Here is a 25,835-nt window from a genome sequence, read left to right as displayed (position 1 = left end):
GGCCAATTTGGATGGAGTTTTTCACAGTTCGAAGCCAACTGTGGAGAATAGTTATGTGTAGACTATCTGATCTTAACTCTCTGAGTAACCCCATCAAGAACAAAGACCAACACACTTCTTTTTAAAAGAATAGTGATTTTGTTGCCTACACCAATTCCTAAAAAGGTAGAACTGGGGCAAGGCAAAACACAAGGAGACAAATTGGTAATGTATACAAGTATCTAGCACATTAATCACTATACCACATTGCAGGCTAGATGGAAGATGCAAATTGCAGGCTAGATGGAAGATGCAAATCTATGCGTAACCATGGAATTCAATCCTTTGCCCCATATGTTTGTGGTAGTATTTCTGGAACAGGAAAAAATCTGTGTTTGCTCCACTGCCTGCCTTAGAAGAATGGTGGGATAAAAATGTAGTTGATAATTTTCCCAGTTGCACCACTCCCCATTGTATGTTTTTCCTGTTGTCAGAAAAAATTGAGTCATCATCTGTGGATTATCGCTACAATGGCTTGGCTGTTATTTCCATAATTCCCTCTTTTGGATAGAACTAATCTTTGCCTGAATGTACCTTCAAATCAGCAGTTAGAGATCCACTATGGGTCTGAGTCAAGATCATGTAAACAAAACCCCTATGAATATAGATTTGAGCATAGTCAGCAGTCCAGATGACTTCAGAAGGTTTACAAGGTTATTTTCTAGTCTTGCCAATTATTGTTCTGAAGAAAAATCACTGCAAATAGGATCTCAGCCTGACGAAATTCTTCCTCAGAGAAGTAGCTCAATTGTCGATTTTCCTCAGGGATGAGAAAGACATTCAGCAAAGCTCCAATTATGACACACTTGTAGCTTCAGCATCTTTTTACCAAGTGACATAAGTTGACTTCTCAGGATTGACTTTCTTTCCATCTTTGAGTTTTTGGGTTATTTTAGGATAAGGGGGTTTTGTCCAATGTGTAGTTGGTAGTGTATAATTGATAGTATATTATAGAACTGTAGTTCTTGTAAGTTTGCAAACTATTAGGATCACTAGTCAATCTGCATATGACACCCTGCCCAGCATGAAGTCCTTCAACTCCAGTAACACTTTTATTATTCATAGAGACAAGAGGGTCCAGAAAAAAGGAGAAATAATCCAGAAGGGACTCAATTTGCTAGTTGAGTTCAGAAAAAGAAAAGGAGCTGAAACTGCAGAGGAACTGCAGAAGGCAAGCTGGGTTGCCCATTATGAATATAGTGCCCAAGTGTGCATCATTTTACAGATATTCACACTAAAGTTCATTTGCTCTATAATCAATTTTTAGAAACATATAAACCAGATTAAACAAGAATAGACATGTATTGTTACAACATTGGAATAATAAGTTTTCATAGCTTGCTCCTTCAGGGACCCATCACAAACCGACTGCAGGCATTTGGACCAACCTTCAAGGCTTTCTGCTCTTGGACAGACCATCAAGGGCTCTTCTTTCTGCTGAGCAGCCTGATTTCTGCCACCTAGTGGCCAAGTGACTCAGTGGCATATGTTTCTGCAGGTTATGTGCAAGCAATGATTAATTAAAATTAATATATCTTTTAAAAAAACACACCCTAAAGAAATCCCAGAGCACACAGCCCAGGAATCCACTTAGCATGCATGCCAAAAATCAGGGGTCTAATTTATGATTTTTAATTAAACTTGCATGTACTATATTTTAATTATTATTCCCAATGCTTTCTACCAGTTTATCCAGAACAAATATTAAACAGTATGTATCTTAAAGTCACTTGTCATCATAGGGTGATCCCATGTGCTTCATAGGGGTTTCTTAAGAAACAAATACCTAGAGCTGGTTTTACCAGTTCCTTCATCTGAAATATAGCCTGCAGCACCTTGTTTTTATTTGTGATATCCTATCTAAGTGCCAACCATAACTGAACCTGCTCAGCCTCAAAGAGCAGTTAGGATGAGGTGCCTTTAGGGTATCCATCCTTTAATTTCCTAGACCTTTTTAAAAATCTTTGCTCTCTAAGCAGACCATGTTCTATGCCTTACGAAACTCCAACCCCGCTTTCTAACTGCACAATGTATCTATCCATATGTTTGTCATATTTTAATTGTCACATAATGCTTGTATAAATTGAATTGCAATCCCTAACCCACCATTCCATAACAGTATGTTATTGTTGATCTCCCTCCTTCTTACACACAGCTTTTTAACCTTATCAGTGTTGCCTTACAGCCTTGGCTGTTCTTGAACCACATAATTCATACTTTACTACTGCTCCTGGACACTTGTGGCATTTATGATGCCAAGGGGGAAGCTTGCAACAGACTCTCAAAATGTCAGTCTTTTGCCAAGGTTATTACTGCTTTTCAGATTCAGTGAATAACAAACTGCCCACTGTATATTATTAATCAAGTAGGCTGTTTTTCTAGGAGCAACAAAAAGAAACAGTGATGCCATTCCTCTATCTTAGTGGTTCCCAACCTTTATTTGACCAGGGATCACTTTGACCAGGGACCACTCTCCAACATTAGTACCAAAATCAGTTCTTGGTCAACTTCAGATTCGGTTTGGTTATTTGGGGTGCTGATTCAAAAAATTGCATTGGATAGACCACATCAGCTCTAGTTTCTGATACAGAAAATATGCCATCCAGTAGTTGCCTTCTGCTAACCCACAGAAAAACATATTTAATAATCTAGAGCTCATGTGGTCTATCCAATGCAATTTTCTGAATCAACACCCCAAATAGCCCCAGGAACAGGCCTAAAAATGAAGACACCAGGAAAAATGTTTTTGGTTGGACTGTGTTATTATCCATAGTAGTAACTGTGTGGCCATGGACCATATTTTAGTTCTTGCGGATCACTGGTGGTCCACGGACCACAAGTTGGGAACCACTGCTCTATCTGTTTTCAAAATAGTGTGCGTATGTGTGTGTGTGTGTGTGTAGACTTTAATTAAAATTACTTGGTGTATCTGTTTTCAAAGAATGTTTGTACAGAACCTATTATACTAATAGTGTAATCAAATGTTGAGATAATGCCATTTGGAGCTGGATTGTTATACATCAATTTCTTTTTCTTTTCTTTTTCTTTTTCATTCAATCAGCACAATTCCAAATACAGGGAAATATTTCTTTAGTATTTTGTTGAATATTTCCAAGAACTTGCACCCAAACAACAAAAACTACAGCTAGCTTCTCATCAGATTATGGAAACAGGAAGATGGTGATTTTTTCTACATATTTTTATTTTATCCAAAGCTGAAGGTGGGATATATGACATTGTATATGCATTATTCATCATTCCTTTCTGCATCCAGTATCCCTAATGGGGAGAGAGGTTCCAGCAATTTGAAAACTAGATTTGGCAGTCACTAATAAGATTCCAGATAACTACAATAAATAAATCGAATTCATGTTTGTATAAATCAGAAACTATGCTTATGTATCTAAACCATGGATCAGTTTATCTGGAATATTATTAGTGATTGCCAAGTCTAGTTTTCAAATTGCTGGGACATTCTTATATATGTCAACATGATAAATATGATATTTGGAATCACAACATAGCCAGAATGGAACAAAAACAACACAGAGACACAAAGCTGTTCGTTGCAACCGGAAGCCTTTTCTTTCTTAACTTGCCGTAATAGTACAAATACTAACACAGTTTGTACAAACTCTCTCTCTTGTATCTTTATCCACCAACCTCCAACCCTCATCAAATCAACATTGGGTTACTGCAAACTTATAAGCAACAGTCTCAACACTCAGCTACCACACCCCAATTACACTGAACCTGTGGCTGAACCTGAGGCATTGATTCTGTTAGCATTTAAAGAAATATTGAGTAATTTACACATTCTGACACTTCTGTCAGTTCAATAGTAAAAAGCTCAAGGCTGACCTGGAAAGGTTTTGTATCCTCTGGACTCTGCAGGTTTTGTTCACATCTTGGAGGCCATCCTATACCAGATATAAGCAGTCTTTTTAAAAAGTAGATGTATAGTTTTTTTCAGCTGAGATAGTACATTGCATTGAGTATTATGAGGGGAAAGATGCAGGAAGGATGATGGTTGGCAGGCCGCCAGACTTCTCCATTCCCAAAGGCGTCCCCAGACTGCCTGGCTAGCCATGTACTCCGTGGCCAGTGAATGGATGCGGGGAGGAAAATCCAGTAGGCGGCTCAGGGAAGGAGTTGCAGCCAATGGAGTTGCTAAATTCTTCCACCTGCCATATCCAAAACAGTTATATATCCCAAATTAACTTTCAGTGATGCTTGCATATATCACTAGCAGCATGACAGCCTTTACTCCCCCAACTTTAGGCTTATTAAAGTATATGTCTAAAAGCAACTAAGAAATAACACTAAAATATTTCTGCAAAGCTCAGTTTATAGTGGCTGTGTCATATATTTCACCTTTATGCAATTAGCTGACATAGACAGAATTATAATGCCTTAAACTGATGCACAAAACCTCAAGATTATATGAAATTGTTGGACTAACGTACCAATTCCAAAATGCATGGGGAGAGGCACTAAGGAGTGGGCTGTTGAAATACATAGATCAAAAAGAATAGAAAATTAGATAAGTTCATATTTCTTCTGTCATACTTTGGACTGCAGTAGTGGTAGAAAGATGTAAGTGGAAAATAACATGAAGCAGATACATAGCTTTTAATCTTCGTTTCTATTTATACCATGCATTTTTATGGTTCTCTCCCTTTTCACTCCCTACAGCTGTCCAATCAGAAAAAAATACTTTAAGACAGTATTGGGAAGATTTGAATTATGATCCTACAGAAAAGAATGGTTAGCAATAAATTTGTCACACCAGCCAGCTCCCGAAAACTATGGAGGCAAACTGACTGCATACATGATTCTGCCCAAATCTGAAAGATTGATAGACTTTTTGTCACAGTTAGAGACTTTACACTAAATTTCCTTCAGCTAATGCTTAAAGATGCATTTTTAAACACATCAGTCTGCCTTAGTTCTCCATACTGAGAGTTGTGCAGCTCCAATAAAGTCAGTTTACGGTATATTGGCCTTCCATGAGGCAGACTTAAGAAACTGCCTCAAGTAGCTGGTGTTGGGATGAAAGTACAATGCTATCCTTCCCCTTTCTTGTCATTCACTTCCCTTTCCTGGAGAACAAAAATATGCACATATTCTCTACCAAAATAGGCTTTCTTTATACTGGAACACCCTATACAGTTGCCAGTATTAATGTGAAATTCAAAATTAGTTTAATCAGCATTCATCGATGGAATGGGTGGGAAGGCATGTATGTCTGATTTTCTCCCATGGCACAGACAACAAAATGTCTTTGGATGGCCCTGTTATTGATGAAATTAAAGTGTGTATCATGTATGGAGCCCCGGTGGTGCAGCGGATTGAACTGCTGAGCTGTTGAACTTGCTGGCCGAAAGGTCAGTGGAATCCGGGGAGCAGGGTGAGCTTCCGCCATTAGCCCCAGTTTCCGTCAACCTAGCAATTTGAAAACATGCAAATGTGAGCACACCGTTCTGGTGTGAAGGTAACAATGCTCCATGCATTGAAATGTGAGCCCTGGTGAAACTGAGCATCTTCAGTCCCTACTGCAGATTAGAATTGTTGTTGTGTGCCTTCAAGTTATTTCTAGCTAATGGCAATCCTAAGGTGAACTGAACTTATCATGAAGTATTCTTGGGGTTGGCTTTGCCTTCCTCTGGGGATGAGAGAAAGAGATTTGCCCATGATCACCCAGTGGGTTTCCATGGTTGAGAAAGTTGTTTTGTGGCCATCTACATTATAGACATCACCAGGCAGTGGAAAGTCAGGGACAGTATTGTGCTTTCTTGTTTTATTAAGCATTTAATAGTTCCACTACACAATCATTTTTAAACATGTTGACTAGAGCAATATGACAAACAAATATGTTTGGGCTCATGCTTGTCAGCGTTGTCTTTTCTCCTATGTTTATCCAAAGCTATCTTAAGGAAACTTAAGAGAATCTTTGGTGATTCAGATGTTTTGGGCTGCAACTCTAAAACACCTCAGCTAGAATTATCAATAGTAAGGAATGACCCATCATTCCTTCAGTCCAAAATAGCTAGAGGATATTTTGCACTCAAGGATTTCCCAGCCTTGGCCTATGTAACACAGAATTTATGCAGAAAGGAACTATTTCATTGAAGAGCTTCAATTTTGCTCTACTTGCAATTTTGCCATGCCCATATTACAAGTAGAAGAAAAAGGCTGAGAAGTAGTAACATGACTAAGTGTGCATCTACATGGTAGAATTAATACAGTGTAGCACCATTTTAACTACCATGACTCCATGCTTTGGAATCGCAGGAGTTGTGATTTTATAAGGTCTTTACCTTTCTTGGTCAAAGGGTGCTGGTGTGTCACCAAACTACAAATTGCAGAATTTCATAGGATCGAGCTGTGGCAGTTAAAATGGTGTCAAACTGCACTAATCCTATAGTGTAGATTCACCCTAAAGTTACCTAGTAAATTGAAAAAATGAAAAAGAATATTTTATGGTTCTCAGCTTAATTGTGGATTTTATGGCTCTCTGTTTAATATGGACATTGTTCTATGTCAGTGCTCAAGAACAATTAAAGAAAATACGCTACCTTACCTTTAATTCTAAAATAGAAGATCTCTGGTTAGTTCTGTCATCATTTCAAGCACAATATCAAAAGTTAGTGCCCTCAAGTCCTGATAAAATAAAAGGTGTTATACAACAGTAGCTTGAGAACTTGTTATAGAATGTGGCCCAATCTCCAGCTTTTAAACACAGACATGCAGTCTGTCCACTGCCACCGGAAACAGACCTCTGGGTGCCTATGGGTATTTCCCAAGGTGAAAATGAACATGTAATTCTTTTCTCAATATTGTGTTTTACAGCAACATCTTGTTTGTTTATACTGTCAGGACCCAGACTGCGGAGCACCAATAACCATGCGCAGAGGCCAGAATCTATCTAATATCTTTATTAAGGAAATATATATAGTCAATAAAAATAAGTGTAGAATATAGTTCAGAAGTAGACCTTTCAGGAAAGGTCAAATATAGTCCAGGAAAACAATGTCCAATATGAGATATTAAAGTCCAAAGTTGTAATCCAATAACCGAAACACACACTTTGCCAAGCAAAGTGAGGGGAAATAACAAGGTCCTTTAGTCCATGGAACTTGATGCAAGGCTGGAGAGCAAACTAGATTCTTGGCAAATAAGGCTTGATTCAAGGCAACAAGAAACGAGGAACAAGAACAGGGTCCGTGGCGAATCCGTGGCGAGGTCCGGGGAACAAGGCAGGGCTGGGACGAGAGCAAGGTCCTGGAAACTGGAGTAGCGTAGTCCACACACAATCTACTCCCGAAGTTGACGAATTGACTCCGCAAGGAATCCTTGTGGCCAAACACCTATATAGGATCTTGTTTCCCCGCCAGAGAACACTTTCTCTGGGGAACAAGAAACGAAACCTATTCTGTGTCCAGATGCAGGACTCCTTAAACTTTCCCAAGAGAAACAGACTTAATCATCTAATTGTCTGGCAGCGATCCTGGCGCTCCTGCGAGTCGCCTCCCGAGCGCTTCTATCTTGATTATAATAAAGGCGGCGAGAAAAAGGGAGAGATTTCTGCCCAAGGCTTGTTTGGCTGGCTTCTGGAGGGCAAACATCCTGCAGGTGCAAGGGCTCCAATTCTGGCTGAAATGGTGGGAAACCCAAGTTTTCCTCTTCATCTGTCACAACAGTACTAGGAACAGGACTACATGGCCCATGAGTCATCACATATACTAACCCCTGCAGGGCAAGCTTCACTGGTATCTGGTGATTCATTACACTCTCTAGCAGCTCACACTCACGTGTCTATATGTACTTAATTCATCATCCTAACAGAATCTGATGTAACTGGTTTGTATGGCAGAGGCAATATAGCTGCTTATGGTATATTTCCATTTCCTTGCAAGACATAAGTCCTTCCTTCATTTTTCTTCATTTGCTTTGGCATTCTTCCTTCCGCATAATTTCCTTTTGCATAATGATGTGAATTGTGGCTTGGGTCTTTCTGTATGAAAGAAAATCTCTTTCTTGCACATGTATTTGGAATTATGCCCTTGTGCTCAACTTTCGTTACTCAGGATGCAATCCTATACAGAGAGAAATCATGTTAGTGTATTATAAAGTGCAAGTTGCTGGACAATTCTGTCTAACATTGTGTCTTGTTTCAGAACAAAGTGTAGTTCCAGGCCTCTCCAAGGATTCCTTTAGCGCTGTACACTAACACACCTTATTGCCATAACATAAGCTTTATTTGTGCTAAATGAATCAGCAGATGGTACACAGAAGAGAAGCATTGCATTCCTTTTGTTGTTGAGGTTCAGCATGCCATCACAGTCAAGGATAGAATGAATTCCCAAGTTGGCCATAAGAGACCATAGGATTGCAACCCAATAACACAATACTTACTAGAGAAAACAGCCAAGGACTAGCTTAGCCATAATGACCAGCAAATTTGTACTGGCTTCAAATGTCTCCCAGCCTATGTTTGTTTTGAAATTATTTAAGATTACACTCACTTCGCCCTAAATTTGTGCCAAGTTTGTGACTGCTCCTGGGCTGTTCGGATCTGGCATGATTAAATTCCTCACTCATCTTTACCTCCTTTTTTGAACATCTGCCAGTATATCTTTACCAAAAGAGTATATCTGCTGACAGACTGTGCTGTTGGCAGATCTGAGATCAGTAAGCAGAAGGGAATTTTTTCTGGCAGAACAGGCATGTACCTAATCCTGTCTAATTTTCATGCCATACAATTGTCATTTCTCTGATTTATATCACCTATGTTGGAAAGCCAGAATTTACTCCAGTAACCTGAATCAAATATTCAAGCAAGTTGATTTGACACACTTCTTTCTAACTAAAATAAAAATCTACAATCCAAAACCAGCAGATTTCCTCCCTCATTAGCAAGATAGATTACATACTGAAAAAATTCAAAGACAATGCTATGTTAGTTTGAAATGTCAGGATGCAAAGGAATATTGTGGCACCTTAGAGAATGCCTCAGAGAGTGATATTGATACCATAAATGTTGTAGGAAATGAGCGTAAGATTACGGACTTCATCAAACGGAGCTGGCGAAAAATAGAGAAAATGGGAAATTGTTTTCTTGTGTGTACAATCATTTTCTTTGTGTGGGATTCTGTCTTGAATTGAACGAGAATTTACTTACCCCCATTCCAGAGGACCCCCTTACTCCCACCTCTACCATCCACTTAGAGGAAAAACAAGGCATCATTTTCAAGACAACACTGCTATGGGCTCCTTTACATCCCCTCTCAATCCTGTTATGACAGACACCACTTTTTGGGTACATTACTTTCCCTCTCTGTTACTCTAGAGGAGACCCAAGACACCATTCTTAAGACAGACACCTCATATGGGTTACTTCCCTTTCCTTTTCAATCCGGTTACTCTAGAAACCCAAGACACCGTACTAATGTCCTATAGTTCATTTTAACAAAGGAATAAAAAGGTTTAAAAATTAGCAATTTCAAAAGCCTAGGTATAGAGGGAAAAAATGCAGCAAAAGCAAAGTCTGTGCTATCCTAAGGAATTGTTCTATTCCTTAAGATTACATTTTAATTTTTGAAAAAATATTCCAAGCTCATACATGAAGAAGGATTTTGTAAAAGACATAGAGCATAGAAGAGCACCCATTGGAACCCCATTTTTCCACGTCACTGAAACAACTCAACATGGCGAATCTGACAGATCCCATTTCATGTGTTTTTAATCATGTTCTCCCATTTCCAGGCGCATCAGGAACTCAAAAGATGATTACTCCCTGGCTTCAGTTCCCCCCATTTCTCTACACTTCTGACACAGTTCACTGATAAAACACCACAGATGACATCTGGAAGTCGGTCTGCGTCATATGATGTGTTCGGTGGTATTTCATCTATGAACTATTTTAGAAGTATGTGGGGAGCCCAGCAGGGTGGGGGACTTGCATGTGATGGAATGAGGGCCTAAGAACAGATCTATATTGGTAGACTGTGTGTATGAACAGCTGAAGAAATGCAAAAAAATTTGCAGGTATGGTGATGAGGTGACAAGTTCAGTTTTAATTATGATAATTGGGGACAAAGGCAGGGAAGGTAAATAGATAATCATATGAATGATGGTGTTTTTGGAATGCAATGTGATATTGCCTGGGAATTAGAATGTGATTGAAATAAACTGACCAAAGGACCCTCAAGAGGCTGGGGTATTACCTGGTGACATAATACATTCCAATTTCACTTATCAATTTCCAATTTAATTGCATTGCCCACAATATTAGAAATACTTTCACTTGTTCATTCTCGAAGACCTTCATCACACTGATGCCCCCCCCTGTTCCATTTCACCAGCAATAATCAGCGAAATGGAAGGCACATTGGCACCCTGTGGCAAGGCACACTGCCATGTTGCCATTTCCCCTATCTGGTGGGGGGAAAGGCCAAAAACCATGGGTAGCTCCAATGCATCGCTCACCTTGGTTGGCGAGGAAGCTCGCTGCAGCTCTTCCTCATCACTTCAGCCATCAATGGGGCAGGGCCATGGCCTGCATCTGGTGATGGGGTTCATCGGGACCTGTCCCCAAAGAGGAGCCCCAGCATGGTAAGGGACTAAAAAACCCTTGTGAGATAAGGTGGCAAATGTCCTTCAGCACTTTACACTGCCTTTCAGCACTCTACATTGGAAAAAAGCAGACAGTTTCACTTCAGTCTTCTTTGCCATTCCATTTCTGACACTAGAATAGCTGTCCTTGAACAAAACAAAACAAAACAAAACATTTTAAGGCTTTTTTTTTTACTTTCTGCAAAGTCTTCCCTCCTGTCTTTGCCCCCCAACAGCCATGATCAAAACTGCACCTATCACTTTATCACTTTTGGGACCCATATCTGCATAAAGATGGGCTACAAATGAAATATATAAATAAATAGATCTAAACCAAAAATTATCCCTTCTTATATAAAGTGGCATGGAAAATTTTTATCCAAAGATATTTTATTCTTTTTTTATTTTACTTTTCAAGAATGACTTTTCAAATGTAATGACTTTCACTTTCACTTGCTCTCATTGGCAGTTAAAGAAAGAGAGAAAAGATATAGTCTGACTTAATACTGGCCATATAAAAATCCACATGGAAAGTCAGATGTTTACTTGAACCTCTACATGCCCAAAGGACAACTGTGAGTCTAGCCTTTCATAATGAATTTTATGCATATTTCCAGAGGTTTCAAGCTCTTTTCCTTCACTGCTTTGTTTGGCTGCATCACTAATCCAATATAACCTTGGGCTGGTTGACCCAGCTGTTTATAAAAAAGTGTTGGGAATGATGTCTGACAGCCAAAGAATTGATTCTGCATACATTGCAATTGCCTAGAGAGTTTGCTCATCTGCATCATCATACATTTCAATAACACGAATGAGGTAAAGTGCCACTCTTTTTATTCAGTGCTGACCATGAGTAGCTTCTCGTATTATGTTTATCAGGGGGCTAATGTAAAGCATTCCTCTGACTCTGAATACCAGCATAGATGCATCTTTTTTTTAATGGGGACAGTAATGCCTTTGGGGGGGGGGGAAGCAAGTAACTGGACATATCCCAGAAATGTTTCTACAGCTTACATTTTGTCCCAGAGATGGCTGTGTGTCCCTTCAAATTACCTGTTGACTATTGAAGCTCTCATGGCTGTAATCACTGGGTTGCAATGAGTTTTTTGGGCTGTATGGCCATGTTCCAACAGCATTATCTCCTAATGTTTTGTCTATATCTGTGGCTGGCAACTTCAGAGGTTCTGTTGACTTATTGCAACCCCATGAATTTCATAGGCCATTGATATTTTAAGTTAGTTTTGCCAATTCTTTCTTCTGAAATATATCCTACAGCACCTGATATTCATTTGTGGTGTCCTATCTAAGTACCAAGCAGGACTGACCCTGCTTAGCTTGCAAAATCAGACACTATTATATCTAATGCCTTTATCACAGAAACACTATTTCATAACAGTCACACAATCATGGATAAGGGCTATATACTCAACATTGCACATCTCTCCCTTCTCACAACTGTGCTGATTTGTTTATTTGTGGTCCTGCAATCGTCCCTATTCAGAACCTCATAACTTTGTCTCCCAACATATCTACTTTAAAAAAAAATAGAATGAATTAATTGTCCACACCAGCAGTACTTACCAATTGAAAATGATCCAGTGTAATCCCACTCTCAGAGTTGCTGGACACCTCGTTGTTGGCCTCTGCTCCGATGACAGCACCTAGTCAGAAAAGTGGTTGTTAAAAGCATCATAGTGATTTACTGAAGGTTCTAATAATGGGTTCAGTGGAGAGGATACCTGAGTTAAACCTTTCACCACTCTGAACAGTTCAGCTGGACGTGCAGAGAAGAAAACTTATAACTTATATTAAGAGCAAAGGTGTCCTCTATACCATGTCATGTCTGTACCAGTGAGTTGGTACAGAAACCAATTGGGATAGGCCCATGTTTGTCATGGATGCTATGAACTCCCAAATTAACAAACCAGCCTTTAGTGGTGTGTCTGGATTACTCCAACAACACCTCTGAAACTAGTTCAGTGAGCTTGGCCAGGGAGTCTGTTAAACAGCAGGGTGGATGGTACATTAACAGAATCTCTAGTCTATCCCTGGTTTTCAGACTCAGGTACACTTAATATGATTCAGCTCTGTAGCAGGAAATCTGGTCAGGTTAAGATGGTATTTATAGCCCACTGTTACTCCACTGTCCACTTTGCCACACATGCTCATTGACGCAGTACCCAGCTGGGAAGGCCTGGGCCCAGATTGAACTACTATCATCTCCCAGCCAAATTTCAGTGAAGCATGCCAGATTATCACCCTTGTCTTTGAGAAGATCATATATGATATGTGTCTTATTTTTCACTGACCTGGCATTACTTAAGAGCAAAGTGAGGTTTTATAGGTGACTTGGCTCATTCTCCAAGTTCCCCAGGCTGGCAGGGTGACTATAATGTGAGATAGGTTTTAAACACCTTTCTCTCCTTCCTCTATGAAAGCACATGACTCTGCCATCATATCTCCCTCTGCCCTGTGTGACTTGTATTGCCAACCCAGTTTCCATTTGCATTCTATTTTTGAAAAATAAAACAAACAAAACATATACACACACATACAAGTAAATTTGTTGGCTAGTCTGGCAGTTAGTAAGATGTTCTTGGTGGCATATCTAGCTGGATGATTCCCACGCTTGCAATGGCCACCTGAATGGCAGTTGGTGTTGGGAGGAGGGTTTTTTTTAATGAGGAGGCAGGTGCCATTTATTTCTCATATAATATATGTAAGTAATGGACTGAGTGCTGAGGAAGGGGTTTTTAATGAGGAGGCAGGTGCTATTTTTTTTCTTTCCTTAACCCCGTTTCCCAATATGAAGAAAATGTGTTTAATACAGTTGCTGTTTAATGTAATATTCCATTTACTTATCTTCTAATATTGCAACTCACAATATTTTAAATTACATTGTGAGTGGCCTTGAGTTTGGAATTGAAAAGAAAGTGTGTGTGTGTGTGTGTGTGTGTGTGTGTGTGTATATATATATATATATATATATAGTCTGCATAACCACAAAGGACAACAGCCATAGAAGACATTTGTTCTCAGGTTCTTCCTGCCAATTTCACAGAAGCACCTTAATACAGACAGTACAAACATCTGACTTACAAATGACTCGGTTTAGAATGGAGGCTAGACAATAGGAAGTGAGAGAAATCTACTTCTTTGTAGTTGCTGACATGGATGAAGTTTTGAGCTGATCCAGCAAAGCTTTTCTGATGTTCTTACTCATGATTCCACAGTATCTTGTTTGTGACTTATGTACATGTCACTCTCGTTTTGGATGGAGGATGGTTGCTCTCTGTTTAAAAACTTGCCATCTCCCAGTAGCTGTCAAGCACAGAGAGGGAACCCTGTTGCTATTGCTTACTTGTCTAACTTCCAAATATTTCTCTAGCATCAACACTATTGCCCAGCCACCACAAGACTTTATAGAACCAGTCTCCTTTCACAATGGAGACCAGATCTCAAAGGAGCCTGGACTCCTTCAAAGTTCCAGGCTCCTTTGAGATCTCTTTCCAAAAGTAGTTGCATCTGTGCTTACAATAGTCCATCCCTAGTGTTTTTGGCATGCAGTATAATGGTCTCTGACTGATATGACTGGCACTCATCTTCCTCCTCTCAGAACCATGGACAATGGGCAGAGTAACAAATGAGGTTGTTCATGTGCCTGGGGAAAAAGAAGATGAGTAGTGCTATACCAACCACAACCCAAAAGGCAAATCCTCCAGTCTTGGTATGTAATGACCTTTTGTTGCATACTAAATGCTCAGAGTCAATCAGTTAAGCACATTTGGGATTTGATCTCAAAAGTCAAGGAATATGGGATTTGGAGCTGGATTTCAAGCCTCTCAAAGCCAGATGTCTCAAAAGAAAATGGGACAACTGGAATTTTTCTGTGGTTCAGAAGGAATATCTGGCTCCTCTGATCTCAACCTTTTGGGAGTGCTCCCTCTTTCTTTTTCCATAACAAACTGCTTTTCTATGGCCTTAATCACTTCCTCTCTCCCTTCTTTACTGGTAAGGAGCAGGAGCAGGAGCTTCTTTCAGGACTAAAAAGCTGCCAGGTGGTGAAAAATGTGATAAAGAAATAAGAAGTATTGATTCAAGAAGATTAGGCATTGGTTCACCCTGTGCCATAGTCAAAGAGCTGATTCGGCCTTTCCTCAAACAGAAGTCAAGAGCATAATTAAACTTGATAGTTTCAAAAAAGCTGTTTTCCTCCTTGAAAATGTGCAGGATATTCTTCAGGGGATTTGAAAGCTTAAGCACATTTACCTAGAAGTAATTATTTTGCACTGAAATAATGGATGTACAAGTGTATCTAACATTTCTAAAATACATGGGGGAAAGAGATACAAGCAACCTCATTCTTTTTATGAGTGATAATTAGTAACCTTTTTGTCTTCCAGGAGGAGGATATCTTCATAACTTGATAGTTTACTTACCTTTAATATATGGCAAATTGGCAAAGTGGATCTGAAATTTAATGTGTTTTGTACTTGAAAAAAGTGCATGGGCATGGCACACTGAGAATAGGGATTCTCCCCATTGGGTGGGATTGCAAGTGTTTGGGTACATTTGTCTTTGGTTTTTTATATTTTAGGGCATTTTGCAAAGAGTTTATTTGAACTAAAATGTGGTTTCTTTTAACAACTTTTTTTTGCATAGGAAACATTGTTCTTTCAGAAGTATAGCTGGTTCTTTAAAATTCCTAAATCCAAACAACAACAACAACAACAACAACCAACAATTCAAAGCACAGAAGCTGAAGATGGGGAAATTTATACGTATTTTTGTGTGAAGCAGAAAAACACATTTTTTCTTTAACTGCCTGTTCAAATTTAAATGTTAACCCCAATGGTCCCTTTCAAATACCATAATTTCAGCAATTATAGTACTCCACTCCACAATTATGTGCATATGCATGTATGTGCCTTCAAGTTGTCAGTCAACTTATGGTGAAGTCATGAATTACATAGGTTTTCTTGGGTAAGGAATACTCAGAGATGGTTTTGTTATTTCCTTTCTCTGAAATATATATAACAGTTGGTATTCATTGGCAATCTCCCATCCAAATACTAAACAAGATCGATTCTGCTTCGCTTCCAAAATCAGATGGGATCTGGTGGGTTTACTCCACAATTACAGTATAGCAATTAGGGTTCAGTTTTATTGGCCATGATTCCTATTAATTCCATGAGTCCAGGGAGTATTCTGTGACCGTTAAAATGAAATAAAATAAAATGTATTGTGAATGGGCCCCTGACCAGTGGAACTGAAAACAATAGAAGTTACACAAAAAGGTTTTGAGGAAGATCTTACAATTCAGCAGGTTAATTAGGTATTTAGAAACAAAAAACTCGAACTATGAAATCTTGGCTCTGACCTAACAAGCATGAATTGATTAGGTATCTTCCAACATGAAATGTGTAGCATAACATTTTTCACAAATATGAGAGGATTGTAAAGCAGCACAGAGCAACACTCAATCACCTAAATTTTGCTGGATTGCAACTTTAGCAATTCCTCACCATTGACTGTGTTGGATAGGGGTGATGGGAGTGTCGGTTCAGCAACATCTAGAGGGCCCCTGTTACTCACCCCTGGCAGAATTACTGAGCTGAATTATGTGAAATAATATGAACATTCAGAATATGATATAGTTAATAATTAACCAAATACATAATAAAAACAAGCCTCTTCTATAGAGAAAAAGAAGCAAAAACACATAAAGAAAAAGCCACTGAGAAACTTTCAAAAATCCAGACAGATCTTCAGAGACCATCTGAAGACAATTGGAAGAAGCTTCTGCTTTACTATGATTGAGTAAATTTTCATTAGGATGTGACTGGCAACAATAATAACTTGGCTTCTCCTTTTTCCCCCCTATTGAAAATCTGTCCTTTGTTCTTTTTGGAATGCATTCCCATATGTATGACACATGTTCGTTCAAGTTGAATAGTTTCAGACTAGAAAATACACCTATTCTAGTGACAATTTGTTTCCAAGAAACTAAGAGCAGCAGTTCAGTTCTATTCCAATGCTAATGCTTAAAAGACATGTCCATTGGTTTATGGGTTCCATTATTTAAACAGGTTTTCAAGGGAAGGAAGTCACATATAGGAGAAAACAAACATAAAGGCAGAAGGAGGAATATCCTGAGGTGTCCATTATGATGATGGGGTCCAATAATCTATGTAAGTTGCCACGTGTTTTTAAAAACAAATAGTTTATTCAATGGCAATAAAATATGCAGGGAGACACTGCATCTGCACATTGGAAGATAGATATGGCAGTAACCTGTAATTAATGGCTATAAAAAGACAGGATTAGAACTCAGAATGAGGCACATACACAGTCAACTCGCAATGATGATTATTTTGCATTTATTCATCACATCCATTCCCTTTCTTTCCTCTAAGAGGTTCAGTGCAGTGCTTATGGCGATCTCATTTTTAACTGTCACATCAGTGTTGAGCGGTAGATCTTCTTGACCTAATTAAAACTTTATCCACTACACATTCAGTCTTCCTTGGGCTATTTCACACTTGTTTAATAAGATCTCAGTGGCATCCATTCTTACTATCTACTCTAGGATGCATGTTATGGGGTTTTGTCCCTGGATGCTGCTGAGCACAGAAAAGCAAAAGTCAATGTTTCTTTCATTTATTTTTCTTTTCTTTTTGCATTCCTGTCTTTACCCCTTTCTTCCTGAAACATAAAGCAGCCAAAGGGTTGAATCAAATTCCCTGTGGTACCTGATAATTGGCAACAGTGGTCAAATCTAGAGAAGAGGATTCAATTATCCCTTTACTGTTCTCATATGTATGTGTACCCTAACTCTGACTAAAGAATAACTGATGAGAAAAAGAATTTTATTATTCAGTTCAGTGCCTGCTAGCAGGTTCAACTAAATGCAACAGAGAGGGAATATTTACAGAACCTTCTCAAAATATATACATACATCCAATATAATAATAAAATAGTATTTGAATAATAATCAAGTGTGCAATCCAATACATATATTTCATTAAGTTTAGGAAGACATTCTGCTACTCTCATAGAAAATCAGGTCGTTTCTGTGAATTCACGCAGCCGTCTGAGCAAACAATATTTTCTTTGGAGATTCTTCTATTTGGATCATTTGTTTCTGGACCTACTTTGGAGCTAAGATCCTCATTTGCTTCTAAGCATGTTTATTTGGGGAGAGGAAACAGTTCAGTTTCTAAGTGGCACTCAATCATGACTTTATGGAGAGATCTAACATGCTCAGGGACAATCCATTCAGTTAGGTGCACCATCAAGGCACATGTGCCAACAACACACTTAAAAAAGAGGCCTTCCTCCCCATAAGTGCTTGCTCAGAAAGGCCATAAATACTGAGATGATTCCACCTAACACTATACTTTGACCATGGTACCTTGTTTACTTTTCCTTAAGCATGAGATAACACCTTAATACAGCCCTTACCTATTTTGTACTAGACTTCTGTAGACTGGGATGGAGTTTTCTCTGTAGCCCTGATTTGCAGCTTCCAGGTGATCTGATTCATGTAGCATTTCTTTTGTTTGTGTTTTCCATCATGCTACACCAAACAGAATGCATTGTGGGCTGGTTTGAAATTTAAGCACTGGCAGCAGAACTGGTAGAAGTTGTGTTTTCTACCTCTACCAGCCTCCTGAAAATGCAGCATGGACAATCAGAAAAACCTGATATGTATTTTGGAGCAAGGGAAGATAAAGAGTGTATCTAAACTGTAGAATTAATACAGTTTGATGTCACTTCAAATACCATTGTTGTGGAATCATGGGAGTTGAACTTTGGTGAGACATCAGTACTCCTTGGCAGAGTAGACTAAAAACCGTGCAAAACAGAAATCCATACAGAACAGGAGTTGGCCACAGCAGAGTTCTATGCAAATCCCATCATATATATTCTGCAGCAGTTGATGACTTACATATCAGTGGTGTGGCTGAATCCGCTCTGGGGTTCAGTCTGGACTTTAAAAGAGAAATGCAAGGTGTGAGGCTCAGCCATATTCCTAAGAGAATTCATCACTGCTCCAACAACACAATATCATCCATTATCTCTGCATATACATGTGCACAGCTTACATTTTGTTGTCTCTTTTCTACAGTATTTTCTCCATTGGTCTCTGACATGTACATCCAAATACAAATATTCTAATTTCTGTTGTTTATCAAACCTTCAGAGACAAAAGGTAAATATGTACTCCCTTTAAAAAATCTGCATGTAAATAATCAACTGTGTTTATTTATTTATCAATTTTAATATATATACACAAGGGTATGCCAATTATACTACAATCATTTGCTAGTAGTAATGCCTTTCTCCTGGTATTAATTATAAAAATGCAATTATTTGATATGGCAAGCAGGGCCAAGTTTCTGATCATGGCCTTCCAGAGACAGTTAAAGACAGAATCATAATATTTGCAGCAAATGGTTCTACTTTTCTTTTAGATGTAAAGTTGGACTGTAAAAATATTAAATCCCTAAATTTAGGGACTTCTGCTGAGCATGGTCTTATTCAAAGGACAAATATTTGACAGTTTTTTGATGTCCATGTGTGATGTCCTAATCATGGTAGATTAAAAACATAGGGAGCTTGTCATCAAAAAGATTGTAACTAGACATAGCCTTTAAAAATAGATAAAAGGAAAAGGAAAAACAAAGATGTTTTTAGAGAAGGAGATACTCTGTGTGTACAAGAGAAAATGGGGGAGATTGTGAGGGAAAGAGAGATAACTTATGAAAGTGAATGATTGAATCTTTGATTTCAAATACACACACACACACACACATTTCTACAGCACTAACTTTTAGCAAAAACTTTTGTTTTTATTAACTTTCTACAGAAATCTCCAAGACAATGTAAGAAATGTAATAAACACTACCACGAGATCCTGAAAATCAGCAATAAAACCATCTTAAAACCACAAAGTCAAAATCTATGGGCACATCTACACTGCCCTCTTAATGCAGTTTGAAAATTCAATGTTAAATGAAACATGGAACATCAATTAGATGCCTTAAATGAGGATTAGCAAATCTGAGAGATCATCAAAATAGAGCCTACAATGTTGCTGATCCTAAGTGTATACCACATCACATGGCAAAACCAATTAAGGGGCAGGTGTTCCAACGATTTGCACATGTGTATCACAAAGTGGGGGAGTTGAAAAAGAAAATGTTGAATCCTCAATAGTTGTGAAGCCATGGATAATGCAGATCCTGGAACTGGGTCGGAGTCAACCTCTCTGGTGCATATAAACACTATCCAGGCCCAGAGGCGGTTCAACCATCAGGCCAAATAGGCAGTTGCCTGTGGCGCCATCTTGTTGGGGGCGCCATCGAGGCAACTCCTGTCTCCTGCGGCCTGCCTCCGCAAGGTATTGAACTGCTTTTTCTGTTGATTTGTTGTAAAACATGATGTTTTAGTGCTTAATTTGTAAAATCTTAATGTAATTTGATGTTTAATAGGCTTTTCCTTAATCCCTCCTTATTATCAAACATTTTCGCTTATCCAACGCGTTTATTTTTCAGTGATTGGTTGGGGGGGGGGCAAAATTCTGTTCGCCTACACTTGAAAATTACCTAGGGCCAGCTCTGATGGCCACACAGCCCGAAAGACATACAACAACCAAAATTCTGTTCGCCTACACTTGAAAAATACCTTGGGTCGGCTCTGTCCAGGCCTCAACCTGGTTCCTAAACTTGACATGTGACAACTCCATGATCAAATCACTTCCTCCTCTCTCACACAAGATATTCCTAGTGATATATGGATAAAGAGGATAGGAAAGAAATTGTTTCTTAAAACCTTGATGGTTTTAGATATTATGTACATTTCTTAACCTCTGTCAACCAGACTCTCCATTCTTGAAGGGCATGCCCTTACTAAAAGAATATCATATGAAAATGAAGAAAGAAATTATGAAATTTTCCAGTTTGAAAAGATCTTAAGGATCCTACCGACACTGTGGGCCACTGTCTTTGTACGTCAGCCTAAACCTATTGGTCTCTTTGGCAGATAGTGTTTACATTTGCAAATCAAGCCTTCAAGCCAGTCAGAGTCAGTAAAGGGAAAGATGGTGTCTTTATAAAGATTTTACTGGCATTGCCATTCCTTCTAAATACAAGAATACAACAGTGGTCTCAGGGCAAATTCTGCCTCATTTGTAAAGAAATTAGTCATTCTGAGGTGGGGAGAAGAAGATATGCTCAAGTGACAGGAATACAAATGCAGTCTTTATCGGAGTAATGCTGCTGAAAGACGGACAAATGAATATACCGTCATGTGTACAAAGAGAGAGATTATAGGATCCACATTCTTTGAACAGTCTGAATTCACATTACTGTAAACTGAAGCGTGGAAAGCGTTTGAAATAAAAATACTCCAAGAGCTTTCCCTAGATTGTTTTGCAGGCTTGCTCCCAGAAATGCATGAAACGGGCGAGGAAAGGTTGCTGAGAGGAAGCAAAACCTCACCCTGCTTTTAGTGGGAGAAACCCTTCTTTGGAAGATCAAACTGCAAGATGAATGTACAAGTCTAAACCTAATCAGTTATTCTGCCAGCAGAGCTATTTTGGCTATGGAAGCAAAACAAGAACCACATCTGATAAAGTGGAAGAATGTCCAACTTCCAGGTATACATCCAGAGGCCCCCGGAAAAACATTTTTCCAGATGGTACTGTCCTGAAATATTCTCAGTACCTAAGTTTAACATGCTTGTTTCAGATATTCACATAATAGCTCAACAAGGGTGGTAAACCTATCATGGAATATATCTCTCACAATGAAAAGACACAATTAAGCTCAAAACTGCACAATGAAAAAAAAGAAAGTAGAAAGCATTTGTCATACTGGATTTGCACTTGTATTGTGTCACAAAGTGTGTATGAAGTAGATTACAGATTGATTAGTTCCAATTTTTCCATATGACATTGGGGGGGGGGGGTGTAAAAAGGGGCCAAAAGAAGAATTCAGAGTTTGTTTTTGATATGTCCTATCTCATGAGGAATCAGAACTTAACAGCCAAGATAAGAGATTCCATTCAGGCCTGGTTACTCTTTCAAAAACAGAGTATGGGAATTAGTTATAAAGGGCCTGCCACAATCCTTCTAATTCCTCCCTATTTCTTCCTCCTTTTTATGAGCCTGAGAAGTATGTGCCTGTGCCTTCAAATTGCTTCCATTTTATGGAGACCCTATCATGGCGTTTTCTGGGGTTGCTTTTAGAATCATAGAATCATAGAGTTTGAAGAGACCTCACAGGCCATCCAGTCCAACCCCCTGTCAAAAAGCAGGAAAATCACATTCAAAGCACCCCCGACAGATGGCCATCCAACCTCTGCTTAAAAGTCTCCAAATAAGAAGCCTTCACCACACTCCAGAGCAGAGAGTTCTCCTTTCCTGTAGTTTGAAAAGAGGATTGTTCCGCATCCTAGTCTCCAGGGCAGCAGAAAAAGAGCTTGCTCCCTCCTCCCTAAGTATTTTAAAGGATACTGAGAGCTAAGTCCCAATGCTAGTCCAAATGAAGTTAGGCCCATTGAATTAATAGGATGTATGTGACTGTTAACTTACTGTTTGACAATAGGATTGTATTATTTTGGACCAGGGATTGAGTTTAGACTTTTGATTGCATCTGAGAAGGAGAAAATGGGGAAAAATGCACTGAGTGGCAACTGCTGTCTGGACTGAGAGAGAAAGAATGCAAGAGAAACAACGGTGTATGTTTCTTTTGAAGCTGCAATCTGAGATCTGAATCTAATTACTAGTCTCAATTTCCACTTGTGCACTGAGAAGTTTTACATAAATGCACCTATACATATAGACTGTAAATAAATTGCATTACGTTAAGTCGTTTCAGCATTTATCCAGATACCATTAATTCAATCTTTTTTTCTTGTTGATTCCATTGAATCAGTGAATTTTGAATAGTTGGAACTAACAGTTTGATTTTAGCCTACTATTATAGCAGCTTGATAAGCTTATATCTGACTTGATTCCTTTGGAATACAGGGATCTGTGGTGACTATGTAGCAGATACACAGAGAGTAGCAAACATCAGTGAAATAAATCAGAAAATGAAACAGTAAAATGAAACAACAAGAACAAGCTTCATGCTTTGAACTGAGGAATGCAAAGAGAACAGTCAATACTGATGTTGAACACAAGCCATCTAGCTGTCCAATAAGGGAGATGTTGTCAATGCTAATAATGTGTGTTAAATCAGAAACTGAGTAAATTAACATAGGCTTAGAAACTGCTTTTTGGCTAAATCCTATATATTGTTCTACGTTTCTGGCTCAAAACTGGTCCAGAGTAAATCCCTAGCCATGTTTTACACATATGCAAGTTTCCTTGCACAAGTGGTTTGACATTTATGTCTAGTGGGGAATGCATACATGTTTCAGATTGAAGAAGTAGATATATGCATGTGCCATCTCACATGAAGATCTGCATTAGGTATGTTATGCATAGTACATGGATTGCAGTAATTAATACATATATGCATCTGGCTGTTAATTTAGGGCTTTGGTTCAAAGAATCTGCCATGCAACAGTCTTCTCAGCCCTGATATCAGCCCCTACCTTCTTGATAGAGAACACTTGAAACTTCTGTTTATGTTATAAACTGTCAGAGGCATGGGAATCACTGGAAAGAAAACAAACTGGAAAATATATTGAATGAATAAAAAATCTAGTGGGAAAAAAATCTTCATTCCCATCCTCTTTGTTGGGATTATTGCTATTATTATTAAGCAGGCAGCCAGTACCCAAGATATAGCTGCAACACCCCTTGCCCCTGAAGTGGCACTTATGATTCTTTAAATAGCATATCAATAACAGATCACTTGAAGGCACTACAGTGAGTATTGGGTTATAGCACATGTTTGTTTTCATTTCTCCAGGCAGCAGGGAGCTGTTCCCCTTTGTCCTTCAAGTCAACTGGGAGTGATGAGAAATATTTAAACACCAGGATGAAGAGCTCATTTTTCATGTGTTTTGAATTAAGAGCAACTGTTTTGCAGTATTTTCCTGCCCTTTGGATATTCCCCTTGGAGAGGTTACAATACAAGGAGGAAACTGGAAGAATAGAGAACATACAGTGGCAAGTTATGCTTTGGTGATCAAAAGTATGCAATTATGATGGCCTCATTCTCTTGGAAGAATGAACAATAATTAGAATCTGTTCTTAAGTGAGAGATTCAGCATGCCTTCTGCAAACCACCTAAACTAGCCTGCTCTGCATAAATAGGCTTAGTCCTCTTGAAGCCCAAGCATCATTAAACACAGGTTTATTGGTTTGTAATTATATATAGAAGTTACTTGAATGTGAAAAATAGCACCCCTGTGAATTGGCAATTACAAGAAAAATTTGTGACAAAAAACAAATGCTAATTGAGGAAGGCTGCTTTCCTTTCCAGAAAAGTATGGCTTTCCAACCACAACGGCGCTCCATGCAGTCATGCCGGCCACATGACCTTGGAGGTGTCTACGGACAACACCAGCTCTTTGGCTTAGAAATGGAGATGAGTACCAACCCCCAGAGTCAGACATGACTGGACTAAACGTCAGGGGAAACCTTTACCTTTACCTCCAACCACAAACTGCATCTGATACCAAGTTGCGATCCAGAAGATTTGAAGACTGAATTAAGCAATTCAGTCCACAACTAGAAAGGAATTGTAGTAGATTACTTCACCAACCATCCCAAAAGTCTACTTGAACAACCAAATACATGACCAGAAATGGCATGACATCACTTCTGGTGCACTCAAAATATTATAGTGCAATCCATGGTATTGGAGAGGTGAAAACTGGCAAACCCATGGTATATTAATTTCAAATCAACATGGTCTTCTCAGATCTGGGTATATACTTTGAAATAAAGATGGTATTGGTGTATATAAACTATACATCTGTTTTCCACATGTCATCTATTCTTATGTTAGTTCACATCCAGCTTTTATAAGGATTCAAGGAAACACACTAACAGGCAAGTGATTTGTCAGAAGCCAGAGCCAGTCAAAGAATCTTTCTAATCTCTGCCTACAAAAATGAATATGATACCGTAAAGTGTTCAGTGAAATATGATGGTTTTACTTCCAAATAAGGTAAGTTCTGATTACTATAAATCTTGTTTGGGTTTCAGACTTTAAAATATATTAAATTTATTAGCTTTCAAAAATGTCAGTGTTTGGAAAAACATTTCACCCCACCCAATTTTCTATAATAACTAGAAGAAAACAGAATACATCTTTCAAATGTTTTAAAAGCCATTTTTATCCTTATGTGAGGATGGTATTTAATGAAAATAAATTCACCTTCAGGTCACTTGAACAAAGGAAGTGCAGGGAATTCTAAAACATCAGGCATTGAAATAACACTTATAGAATGGTGACTGAATGCCATTAATCAGAGCAAACATCTTTTCCTATGAAAACTATGTATTTGAACTCTTGCCTTGCAATTCCTCAACTGGTATTTCACCAAGGAGACAACTAAGCAGAGTTTTGAAAATGATCTTTTCATATTGCAGAACAGGAAAGTATGATAAACCTTCGCTTCAAAAGGTCAGTTATCCTCCATCTGCAATCAGTACCTACAGGCAACTTGTGAATGTCAAAGCAAATCTTGTTCAGCATCATCTGTTTCCACCAATGCTTCTCGTGTTCTTCATTTGCGGACCCAACAAAATGCTGCCTCAACAGCTGCAGCAGTTGCTGGTATTATACTTGTGTTATCCATAGGAAGGGAGGCACTTATGCTGACCCTTTGCATACCAGTGAACGGGATTAATTTCATGTGTTAACAGATTGTTGCTACCCTACATTGAAGAAAAATGCATGCCTAGATGAGGAACACTTTCTTATAGAGCCTTATATGCCATGTATTTGGCTGCTTGACCTAAGAAACTAAGCAAGAGATTTTTGAGACAGTTTCGTATTTTGAGAAACTAATTTTAAAGGCTTAACTTCTAGAATATATATTGTCTAATTAAACATTCATACAACCATAGAATTGGAAGGAGTCTCACAAGCCATCAAGTCCAGACCCATGCTCAGTGCAGGCTCTCTATTTGATAGCAGATCTCTATTTGATAGCAGTTCAATCTTTTTTTGAAAATGTCCAGAAAAGGAGACCCCACCAAGTCTAGA

This window comes from Anolis carolinensis, chromosome 5, assembly GCF_035594765.1.
Source record: "Anolis carolinensis isolate JA03-04 chromosome 5, rAnoCar3.1.pri, whole genome shotgun sequence".
NCBI lineage: Eukaryota > Metazoa > Chordata > Lepidosauria > Squamata > Dactyloidae > Anolis > Anolis carolinensis.
This window is presented reverse-complemented; position numbering follows the sequence as displayed.